Here is a 12,529-nt window from a genome sequence, read left to right as displayed (position 1 = left end):
AAAGTCAACCATGGGTCTCTATCCCATTTTTGTTTCAAAAGTGCTAAAAGAGAGTGCAAATGCACCAAAAGATGTTGAAAAAGTGTAGTTTCATTGTTAAATGTGTAGAAACCCTAGTTTGACCCCCAAACTAGTTTTTAGGAGCCCGTGTTAGTCTAGAGGCTAGTTCTTGGGTTTGTAAACTTCTCTTATGCATTTCCAAAGGTTGTATGATTGTTTTGAGACAGATTCATGAATCATGTATCTCCTGTTAGTTTCATGTGTTCATTCATTATTATTCATTGATTTTGCATTCATGAATATGCCTTGAGAGCAATTGGATAAATGAATGATATGTTGATCAGAAAGTAAATTATGGTTTAGATTTTGGTATAGAACCAATTTGATGTGTTTTGTATGGTTCTTCATGAAATATTGTTTGTAAGGTCTGATTTATGTGTGGATATTTGGATTTGGATTGGTGATCATAGGCCCAATCCCATGCTTTGATGATTATGAGTAAGTGGATTCAAGACATAACCCTTTTGTTGGTTGGGATCTTATGGAAGTTCTATTTTAATTTATGAGATATTTCTTGTGAGATGAGGTTGTGGTGAATCATTACGTGTATCATGGATTTTATGAGGTTGTTGTGATCCTCTTTGTTGTACCCATAGGTTAGTGGTGTCTAGGTGCAAGCTAGGGGGAGTGGCTCTCAAGTGGGTGTCAGGTCCCTAAAATGATTGCTAGGAGATCTTGTTAAGAGTTGGATCAATCAACTGAAAACATTAAATTAAATGAATTAAGGGGTTGGTAAAACACACATTAATAATATAAATATTGGTACCCCACTCATGGCTTGGAGTGCTTGTTTAGACTCAAGATGAGATTGGGAAGGCCTGTATGGCACATCAAACTTCCTTGCCTCCATGGAAGCATTGTTCAATTCCACATGTGTAGTCAATTAGGAATTGGTGTCTATAATTTGGAGGGTAAGATCACCAAGATAACTCATGTTGATGCCATGTGATGACACTCTTCCCTAGTTGTAGCCTAGTGCCCTATCCTATGTGGTGTTGTGGAAGCCTCTGGTATCCTGTGTTATGTATTATTCTAGTCCTTGTGTTGTTGTATTTGTGTTTCATTTGTTGGAATACAATGAGCCCAAGAACACTGAGAGGGGGGTGAATCAGTGTTTTGCCAGTAACAGAAGATTTTAACCTTTAATAACATACACATATAAACCGGTAAATGAAGAAACATATAACATGAAGTAAATAAACTAGCCACATGAATGAACACCATAACACACCGAATTTATACATGGAAAAACTCAAAGAGGAAAAACCACGGTGGGATTTGTGACCCACAATATCAATTCATTGGCCATATGAAATATATTACATAGCATGGGGGCCCGCACATGCAGGAAGGCACACTGCCTAGAGGACATTGCTCAACACATGAGAGTCTCACTGACTACAAGCTTTTGCTGAAATAAAACAGTACTGGTGAACTCACAAAATGCTTCCAAAAAGAGTTCCGGTTCATAAACTTTGAATCCTTCTACTGGTATCTCCTTTCCTCCAAGAATTCTTTACAAACCATCTACCGATCATAGCATGATATTACATTCGCATATAAATGACCTACATACATATCCTTCACATTACACAGATCTTCTTTCCTTTTCATATACATTATCCTATATCAAAATGACCTAACAGAATGACTTATATACCCTTACAAAAAATATGCCTTATGTTGGCATACAATACAAAAGATATTCAATGTCAGCCCTTATGCAATAATTAAAAAATGATTTTATAAATAAAACCTATTGGATCCCAAACTGATGTCAGCTTCATAGAAGTGCTGGATGCCGATGCCAGTGCTGGTGATGATCCTGAATATTCAATACCGGTATCCACTAGTGTATGCCTCCAAATGCTGATATATGCCTTCAATAGAATCTTGTTGCCATCAATGACAATATATGATTCCAATGAGTGCCAATTGCCAACTGTAGATAGGAATTTGAAATTCATCAAAGCAAATAGATATTAAACTAGCTCAATCACAAAAACTAGAATTGCAATGAAAAGAAATCCTAAAAACATTCAATAGAGATATGAAGACAAGATAATCAAACCAAATGCAAACCATTACAAACGCGAATATCTCCTCCATAATTCTCCATTGTCCTTCTTTCTCCTTCAAATTTCTTTGTTTATGGATCTCACCTACAAATGCAAAGGCATAGTATGAAAGCAAGATTGACAAGATGAAATGGCAGCGCAAGGATACTAGAAGCGTGATTGATTCTCTAAAAATGTGATTAGTTTCGATAATGCCATTAATTGAAGAAACTCATCCAATTTATAGACAAATTGGAGAGATGACAAGATTAGCATGAAGAGATTTGAAAGGAAATTTCAAATCAGGAATGACAAATATGACAAAATTGACACTTTCTATGCAAGATTGATTGATTAGACAAATTATGACAAAATTGACAAGATTGCTATGCAAAATTGATTGATTGACAAATTATGAAAAAATTGACAAGATTGCTATGTCATTCCCATGAAATTAAGGGAAATATTAGAAAAATAGGAGAAAATAGAAAATTAGGTTAGAAATGATGAATTGGAAATTAGGAAATCAAAAATTAGAAAATTAGGTAAATTAATTAATAATTTTTCATTCATTAATTAATTCACAAAAAGAGGGAGAATTAATTAGCCAATTAAATAAATATTTAATTGTGACAAGAAGACTTAGGATAAATAAATAAATTATTTAACCTAGAGGGAAAATGATAAACAAGATTAAATGAATAAATCATAAAACCCTAGAAGATGAATGAGAGATGCAAGGACAACAATTAGGTCTTGACAAAAGATAATTGATGTAGGGTCGATTTGATCATGATTCAGACTCACAAAGGACCAATGTTGATAAATGATTGAGATTGGTTCACAAATTGACCAAGATTGATAAAGAGACCAACGATTGAGATTGGTTGATGAATTGACCAAGATTGGTAAAGAGACCAAATTGATAGGCGCCAATTGATGAGGAACAATGACTAATTGATTGAAATTGACATGATTGACAAGGACAAGGATCAATGATGAATCGATCACAATAATGACGTGATTTGACAAGGACAAGGATCGATGACGAATCGATCACAAAATGATGAGATTGACAAGGACAAGGATCGATGATGAATCGATCGCAAAATGACGAGATTGACAAGGACAAAGATTGACCAAAATCATGACTGAAGATTGCTATCGACAAGACCTAATTCAAAAATGAGAAAAATGAGGAATGCAGAAGAAGGACTGAATGCTCATAAATGATGATGACCAAGTGCGCAACATAGAAGAAATGTTAATGCGATGCAAAAACCCTAAAATAAGGCAATGCACAAATGTTAAAGTATGACTCCGCAAGCGTTGACCATTTTTAGACGTCTACATTTTGCCCCTCTTTGAGACAATGCGATTCTAAGCGTTGTTTCAAAGAACAATATTGGAAATGCCCCAGACAATAACAATGACATATGCATGCCCCCTTGAGGAATTGGTCGGAAACATCTAGAAAAGAGGCCAATTGATTAATAAGAATGATAGAAGATGATAGGTTTGAACGGACTGCCAAGACTGATGGAAGAAATGTTAGTAAGAAGAAATTAGACAAAGGATAGTTAGAGATGAAGGAAAACTTGCTTTCACAAATGCACATAAGTAGGTGAGAACCTTTATTTAATGTAGCAAAGTGGATGTAGAGCATCATGGCATTGAAGGCCAGAGCTAGAACACAACCCCTTTTGCAAAAGATAGACACATCGCACACAAGGAATGAGTGAAGCATCCTAGGGTGCATACATCAAGGGTTGAGGTATGTGCAACATTCACAAAGTGAACGCACTTATCATAGACACCCAATGATATAGTTGCCCCAGTTTGTAACAAACATTCGATAAACAACAAAAAAGGAAAGGGGACCATGAACTATCCCGGTCACTCTAAATCACTCAGTGACATCCTCGAGCAACATAGGAACATGATTGAAGCCAAAGATAAATCAGTAAAAAGATAAGACTCACAAATTCAACCAAGTCAAACAAACATTCTGATCGTCATTATCAAAAGTGGAACACAAGAATGATCATGCTGTTTGGTTCCAAGGAATGTGGTACCTCGTCTAAGATAGGACACAGTCTGGTTTCGAGTATACCCCACCTTGTATAAGACCCATGATAATAGTAACAAGGACAAATGATATTGATTTTGATTGATTGATATGACAATTTTGATCAGTTTGAATGTCTGGTTTGATTGAAAAATTCATCTGTTAACGCATGATTTTAGTAAAGCGCAGTGTTGTAACATGTTATCTATTTGTTGTCTACACAAATGTTTGATCGATTGTCATTGGATGTATGCTCAGCGATCTGTCTATGCATAGAGGGTACCATTTATTGACAAAATGCAAAATGCCAAAGGAATTGTTTTTGGATTTTGATGTTTTGAAAAAAAAAATTTGTTCATTTTTCAGGACTTTATTTGACTTCTTAGGGATTTTTTCAGGACATTATTTGATTTTTAGGGATTTTTTTCAGGACATTATTTGATTTTTAGGGATTTTTTTCAGGACATTATTTGATTTTTAGAGATTTTTTTAGGACATTATATGATTTTTAGGGATTTTTTAAGGACATTTTTCAATTTTTATGATTTTTTTTCAGGACATTTTTTAGATTTTATGATTTTGCCCCCAGTGTCTAGCAAGGAAAGGAATATGACAGGTGAATGAATAGGCTTTCTGAAATGATGGTGGATAGAGGGAAGACAAAGGCCTTTTATTATGGAGACAATACGGATGCAATTTTCAAGGGCTATGGCGTGATGGGACAAGAGACTGGATATGACAATGTAAAGTAGTGACATGGCATGAGGGACATGTCAAGAGGTTTTTGAAACCATGTTTAAATTTTGCATCCTTATTACAGACCAAGATCAATGAATGAAAAAGAGTGTATGGATAGTGATAAGATATGGATAGGATAAGCAAGACCAAGAATGGATAAGGGACATGGACTGAAGGTCGAGATAGGATACGAGATAGTGGCAGAAAGTTGCAATAAGCTAGGGAATATGGATGAAAAGTTATTGTATCTAGGAAATTCAGAAATCATCAAAGCAATATAAACATTAGCCTAGTTCAATCATGAAAACTAAATTGCAGTGACAATCCTAAAAACATTCAATAGAGAAAGGGAAATAAAACATTCGAATGCAAATGCAAACCAACGCAAACGTGAATGTATCCTCCAGAAATCTCCATTGTCCTTCTTTCTCCTTCAAATAGCTTTGTTTTGTGGATCTCACCTTCAAGTGCATAAGTATAATGTGAAAGAAAGATTGACAAAGACGAGATGACAACATAAGGGTACTAGAAGCGTGATTGATTCGACCCTTTGATTGAAGAAAATCATCCAATTTATAGACAAATTGGAAAAAGACAAGATTAGCATGAATTTGATTCGAATGGAAATTTCAAATCAAGAATGACAAATATGACAAATAATGACAAATTGACACTTTCTATGCAAAATTGATTGATTGACAATTATGACAAATTGCTATGTCAAAATTGATTGATTGACAATGATGACAAATTATGACAAATTTGCTATGTCATTCCCATGAAATTAGGAGAAATAGGAGAAATTAGAAAATTAGATGAACTAGAAATTAGGAAATTTGAAAATTGATGAAAATTAGAAAATTAGGAAATTAGTAAATTGGAAAATTAGGTAAATTAATTAATAATTTTTCATTCATTAATTAATTCACAAAGAGAGGAGAAATTAGTTAGCCAATTAAATAAATATTTAATTGTGACAAGAAGACATAGGATAGATAAATCATTTAACCTAGAGGGAGAAATGACAAACAAGGTTAAATGAATAAATCATGAAACCCTAGAAGATGAATTAGAAATGCAAGGATGACAATTAGGTCTTGACAAAAGATAATTGATGTCGATTCAATTTGATCATGATTCTGATTGACAAAGGACCAATGCTGATAAGTGATTTGATTGATAAATGCGCCAATTGATGAGGAACAATGACAAATTGATCCAAATTGACATGATTGAGAAAGACGACGATCGATGACAAATCGATCACCAAAATGACAAGATTGAAAAGAGAACAACGATCGATGACAAATCGATTGCAAAACGACAAGATTGAAAATGACAACGATCGATGACAAATCGATCGCATGATGATAAGATTGAAAATGACAACGATTGATGACAAATCGATCACAAGATGACAAGTTTGAAAAGAGGACAAAACCCTAATTAGGATTGACGATGTCCATAATGAAATCGAATTGGCGATGTCAAAATATGACAAATGAGCACGCACATTGATGTGATAGGATAAGATTGACCAAAATCATGACTGAAGATTGTCATCGACAAGACCAAATTTGAAAGCGAGACAAATGAAGAATGCAGAAGGACTCGATGCTCGCAAATGATAAAGACCAAGTGCACGACATAGGAGAAATGTTAATGCGACGTAAAAACCCTAAAATAAGGCAATGCGCAAATGTTAAAGTATGATTCCGCAAGCATTGATCATTTTTAGACGTTTACAGTTATAATAAGCAAATGGATAAATACCAAAAGCTGTGATGGACTAAAAGCTGCAAACAAGATGCATGATGCTCATGATGTTCCTTAGCCTTGTCAAGATCAAAGGTGGAAAGAGAAACTGGACATGAGGGACAATAGGATATGAAGGGTAATGACAGGGGTTCGATAGGATAATGGAACAATGAAGGACAAAAGGATACGATAGGATAAAACGTGTCCCCAAGTATGGTATGCAAGAAGTTCATAGATTACACATGACGCCTATTTGCCAGGTTTTCATCACGGTACTTGCCCTAGGCACCTGTTTGCCAGGTTTTCACCAGTGGACGAATTATTTTTGCTTTACTTTTTTGTTTTGTTTTGTTTTTTTTCTCACTTTTAAAAAAAAAAATTATTTTGACTTTTTCAATAGAAGATGGACACATGATAGGGGATGGAAGAAGGACTCAAGCATCTTTTTTGTTTTGTTTTGGATAGTAGCCTTGAAAAAAATGGACCATGACCTTTAAAAGTATGCGCAAAGATGTTGGTAGGATAAGGACATGGAAACTAAGGCAAGGATTTATGCAAAGGATTAGATCAAAGGGATGGAAGGATGGAAAATATGCATTGGATAATGGATAGGGTATTGGAAGAAATGTGCTTCAGTGGACAGAAATGTTGGCAAGATTGACATTGGCACACACCTTGAGGGGTGACGGACTGATGGAGGAAGAGTGGGTTTTGGATATGGAGATTTTGATGAAGGAATAGCTAGGGATTTTGGGACATAAGGGCCCAAAACGGATGAAGAAGGTGGTGGAGGAATAGACTTGGAAGGTTTGGATGGAGGAATAACAATTTTGGATGCCAAGTTGGATGTTTCTTTAGGCTTTTGTACTTCAAGGAGCCGCTTAGGGATCCACATGGTTTTTGATTTTTCATGCTTTTGTGGTTCCTTGGAGTGCATTGCTTGCACAAGGGATTTAGGAACCCATATATATTTTGACTTTGCTTGATTTTTCTCAGTGGGCCTTTGTGGCCTTTTGGATATTTCTTTTTCTTTATACATCATATTGTTCTTTGTTTTGACATGTCGATTATATTGGACATGTTGATCTTTGAATACATGTGGATTGCTAGACTTATGACTTTTATACTTGGCATCCAAATTGCTTGGAGGGGGAAAGGAATGCATGGATGGATATGAATGAAATTGAGTTCTTTTGGATGGTTGAAAGTTACTCAAGGATGTGTGCCTTTGTTGACCTTGCATAGAGGACGAAGGGATATAAGGACCTAAGATGGATGGAAAGTATGATGGGGAAGGAATATGTTTTGATTTTGATGGAGGGATACCAACGTCTTGAGAGTGAGTTGTGTAGACATGAGCCTTAAGATCTTCTTTGATATGGAGGGATTCTTGCTTATGAAGATCTACTCCTTTTCCTTTATGAATATCTTGACTTGTAGGATACTCTTTTCTTTGGGAAGAAGATGCGAGTCCATTATGAGGTGGATATGATATGAGAGAAATAATGAGATCTTGAAGTGGATCGGATTGCACCAAAGTGGAAGAACCCATTATGCATGTCGAGGGTTCATGAACATCTTGCACTGACACATTAGAATCATGAGGGGGATTAGGATCACAAGGGGGACTATGATTGTGTAGTGGACATGGTTCAATGATAGGCTCTTCAAGAGATGGAATGGGAGAAATAATGGGATCATCAAAAGGAATGCGATCTTGTAGTGTATATGGAGCATTAAGACAAGGAGATGGAGGAATAAAAGGATCTTGTGGAGGATTTAAAGGAATAATTTGATCTTGACAAGGAGGAAGATCATTGGAATCCTCTTTAAAGGTGCTTTGCTCTTGAATTTTAATGGGATCATCGGAAAGGATGGAAAGGATATCTGGAATGTTAATGGGATTTGAAAGGACATTTTTTTCATGAAATGGAATGGGATCATTTGGGATTGGATGGACTGGGATATCTTGATCTTTCTCAAGGAATGGAGTGTCAATAGGACTTTGGATAGGATGGACAAGAATAGGGGAATCATCACGAGTGTCTGGGAACATGGGGTCCTGGTCAACAATTGGATGGGATGATAAGGTTTCAAGATCTTGATCTTGATCTATTTTAAGACACGTTTCTTCATGCTCTAAATTATCCTCTTGACATGGGGTTGGACTTTGGATATGCATGGGGGATTTTGGCAAGGGATTAATGCTTTGGCATGAAGGGGATGGAATTTGAATGGGACTTTCGAAAAGAGAAGCATTTGATGGTATTAAATCTTGCATTTCCAAATAGTACAAGGGATTTGTATAAATGAATTGATTAGCATATATTTCTATGGAAAACAATCCTTGGGAGGATGCATTATTTGATGCATCCTTTAGAGGTGATGGTGTAAATTGCTCTTGTGAAACTTCAAAATATGATGGAATGGGAGGGGAAGTGGAGGCAAATTGAGGGTGTTGTTGATATTGCACGGACATCAATTGTGGTTGTGAAGTATGATAACTTGTTTGTCTTGGCACATATTGAGGCACATGTTGTTGTTGATGCTGACGAATCAAAATTTGCTGACTTTGTGCCAATTGTTGTTGTCTCAATGTAAATCCCATCATTTTCAAGAAACTTTGTTTGGGTAGTTTTTGTTGTTTCTCCTTGAGATGGGGTATGGCACTCACATTTACTTGCTGTGTTGTTTGTCCAATCCATTGTGGTGGTTGCAAGTTTGAGTTGACTTGTAATGGTGCAGAAGGTACTACCACTTGTTTTCAGATGCGATAATGTTGTTGTTGTGCATTGCTTGTTTGCGCATTCGATTGTGCCTTTTGTGTATTTCTCAATTGTTGCAACACTTGTTGTTGGTGCACACCACTATTTGTGGCTCTTTGTGTTGCCACTATCGAAGGATCTGTCACAATATTGTGCATAACAGGTACTTGAGTATTTGCCAAACATATTGAACTTGATGGGACATATAAACTTTGTTGCATTGTAGGATTGTTTTGAATATTTGTAAGATCAGGTATTCCAGTCGTAAAGCTTTCTTGCATCTTAGATTTTGATCCACTTGTAATTATTCAAGGAATCATTTCTTGTTGAGGGACAAGAGGGACAACTATCAATATTTGTGTGGCCATCATTTGATCTTGTGTTAAAGGTGTTGTATTAAATAACAGATTGTTTATTGTTTCAAATGGTGACTTCTGAGGAATAGTCACTGTTAATGTTTTTGAAGCACGTTTACTCATCAAGGTGTGTTGGGTTTCTTGTTGCTCATTTTCTTCATTTGGATGTGGGGAGAAACTTAACAGCTCACCACCTTGTTGTTTTTGCACATTAATTTGTGCATTTGAGGAGGTCACATTACTCATCATATCAAGATATTTTTGTTGAAACATCTTAAAGACCTTGTTCAAGAATTTATCCATCTTTTTTTTCAACTTCGGATCTTTAAGGAACATATCAACATCATCGGAAGCATTAGAAACTAATGAAGAATCTGGTAAAACATTTGGATTTATTTCTTGTTCAATGCCTTGATCTAAACCAAATCCTTGTGAAAGAGTTTGTTCCTCATGTAATGTTTGAATTTCATGTTGCAGGTTCGGTTGATTCCAGTCGAAAGGTGCATTTCCTCTTGGTGTTGGTGGAACACTCCCATATCTGAGTTTCATGGGTACAAACACTGGTTCATATAATGGAGGTGGTCCAAGTTGAACCATTCCATATTGTGGTAATGATGTGTTTGACGAACCTTCAATTTGTAATGATTGACTAGGTTGAAACTGTGAGTTTGATATGTTGTCAATGGGTAGATATGTTGGTTCACCCATCTTCTTAGATTTTGACCTTGTTTCAACAGGCATGTCACTATGAAAATGGAATTTTTCAAGGATGATGTATGATATGCAACTAAAAGCAAACTAAATAGACAAAAATGCAATCTATGGCAAGAATGCAACCTATATTTTTGTTGTTTTTTAAAGATTTTGACAAACTCATAAATGCAATTCTAAAAATAAGACCTTTAGGAAATTGAAATGATGTCTAGACCTCAAAGGACAAAAGGACCAAGTGACAAAAGGATAAAATGACAATGTCTCCCCTATATGCTTGGATACTAAGCTAGGTTTGACCAAATGATATTGATGACAAAAAGACAAAAGTTTGATAAGGCCTAGACTTCCTAACAATGACTTAGGGTTTATTCAAAGATTTGGATTACTCAAGTATGAAAAAACCTAGTTTTTGAGACTACATGCAAGAAGGCAATGATTATGACAATGACTTAGGATATGACATGAAAATTTTCTAAGGATATGATATGAAAATACAATGATAAGGATAATGCGAAGAACAATGACTTGGAATATGCAAAATGCAACCTATGCAACCTAAATGGAAATCTGTCTTGGATATGACAATGAAATGCAAACTTAGGGAAAATGATCTTGGACCTAAGTGCAAAATGAGGACGCTTGCAATGAAAAGGACTAAAATGAAAGGAAATGACAATATGCCTTAGGACCTAAGTGGGACTATGCAAAACCTAGCCTAAAGTGACATGAATTTTGGAACAAAGACATTCAATGTGTTGACAACCATGTTCAAATGTTGGATGAATACTTGGACAAATTTGGACCTTTGTTTGGATTGCGTTTTGAGTTATATGTTGTTGATTTTGAAAACCCAAGTTGATTATGAGCACTTTTTGAAAGTTTGTTTTAATTTAACCTTTGACAATCATGAAAGACAAAATGTTTGTTTGACTTTGACCCAAGACAATCAAGCACATTTACAACAAATCTTATGGCTGGCAAGGGCAATATCTGTTGAATCCTCTAACCATAAAATACAACACTTAGCCGGATAGCTAGACGCTTGGTAGCACTGGCTCCCCCTTACAGTGCACTCACTTCTCGGGCATACCAAGCTTCGAGTTCAAGGGGCATCACTTCCCAAGAACTTGCTATCTCTAACTAAGGAGTACATGAGAGGTGTATTCGGCATGCATGTATCACAACGCCTGAGCCAACAGATAGAAGGATTTTGGCCTCTAAAAACAAAAGATTCTAGTAAGGGCATCCGTTCGGGTGGGTATTGATCTGGCAAATAAATCATCGCAATACCATTCCAGCACCCGTTGTCTACAACTTTCATTGCATCCACAATTATTTAGAGTGGTTCGGAAGAGCTTGGCTTCAGCCCGTCACCACTTAGGGTTGTTCCCTCTCACCAATGCTTGTGCGAAGTGCCAGGCAAATTGGGAGGTAGGCCCAATTCTAAGGGTTAAAACATGAAAACAAACTAAAAGCAAACAAAGCATGCATGGTGTTCATTAACCTTTAAGAAACTAAATGTGCAACTACTCTAAAAATCACATGCAAGATGTTTTAATAAAAGTCTTTGACCACATCCTGCATAAGATTTGTTAGTAGTTTCATTTTTAGTCTTCGTTAGACGTAATGCCAAGGTGCTGCATAGAGAATCAGTACCAAAGAAAAACCAGAATATAAGAACAGAATGAAAACAAAGTAATTTGCAAGTAAAAACACTAATTTTCACCTCTGTTTCTAGCCTTACATAGGTGCAAAATGTCTCAACATAGGCGTAGAATGCCTTGACATAGGTACAGAATTCCTTGACACAGGCGTAGGTCTCTTTGACACAGGCGCAGGTCTCCTTAACACAGGCGCAGATCCCTCCTACACAGGCGCAGAAGTGTCCAAAAAGCTATGGGTCGCCCTGTTTCTTGATTTTTTCACCTGTAAATCAGCTCAAAAGCACTCAAAAACACAGTTAAGAGGTTAGATTCATGTCGGGTTCACCAATTAATGTAGATAGGAATTTGG

The sequence above is a fragment of the Cryptomeria japonica genome, chromosome 6 (genome assembly GCF_030272615.1).
Source record: "Cryptomeria japonica chromosome 6, Sugi_1.0, whole genome shotgun sequence".
Lineage (NCBI taxonomy): Eukaryota > Viridiplantae > Streptophyta > Pinopsida > Cupressales > Cupressaceae > Cryptomeria > Cryptomeria japonica.
This window is presented reverse-complemented; position numbering follows the sequence as displayed.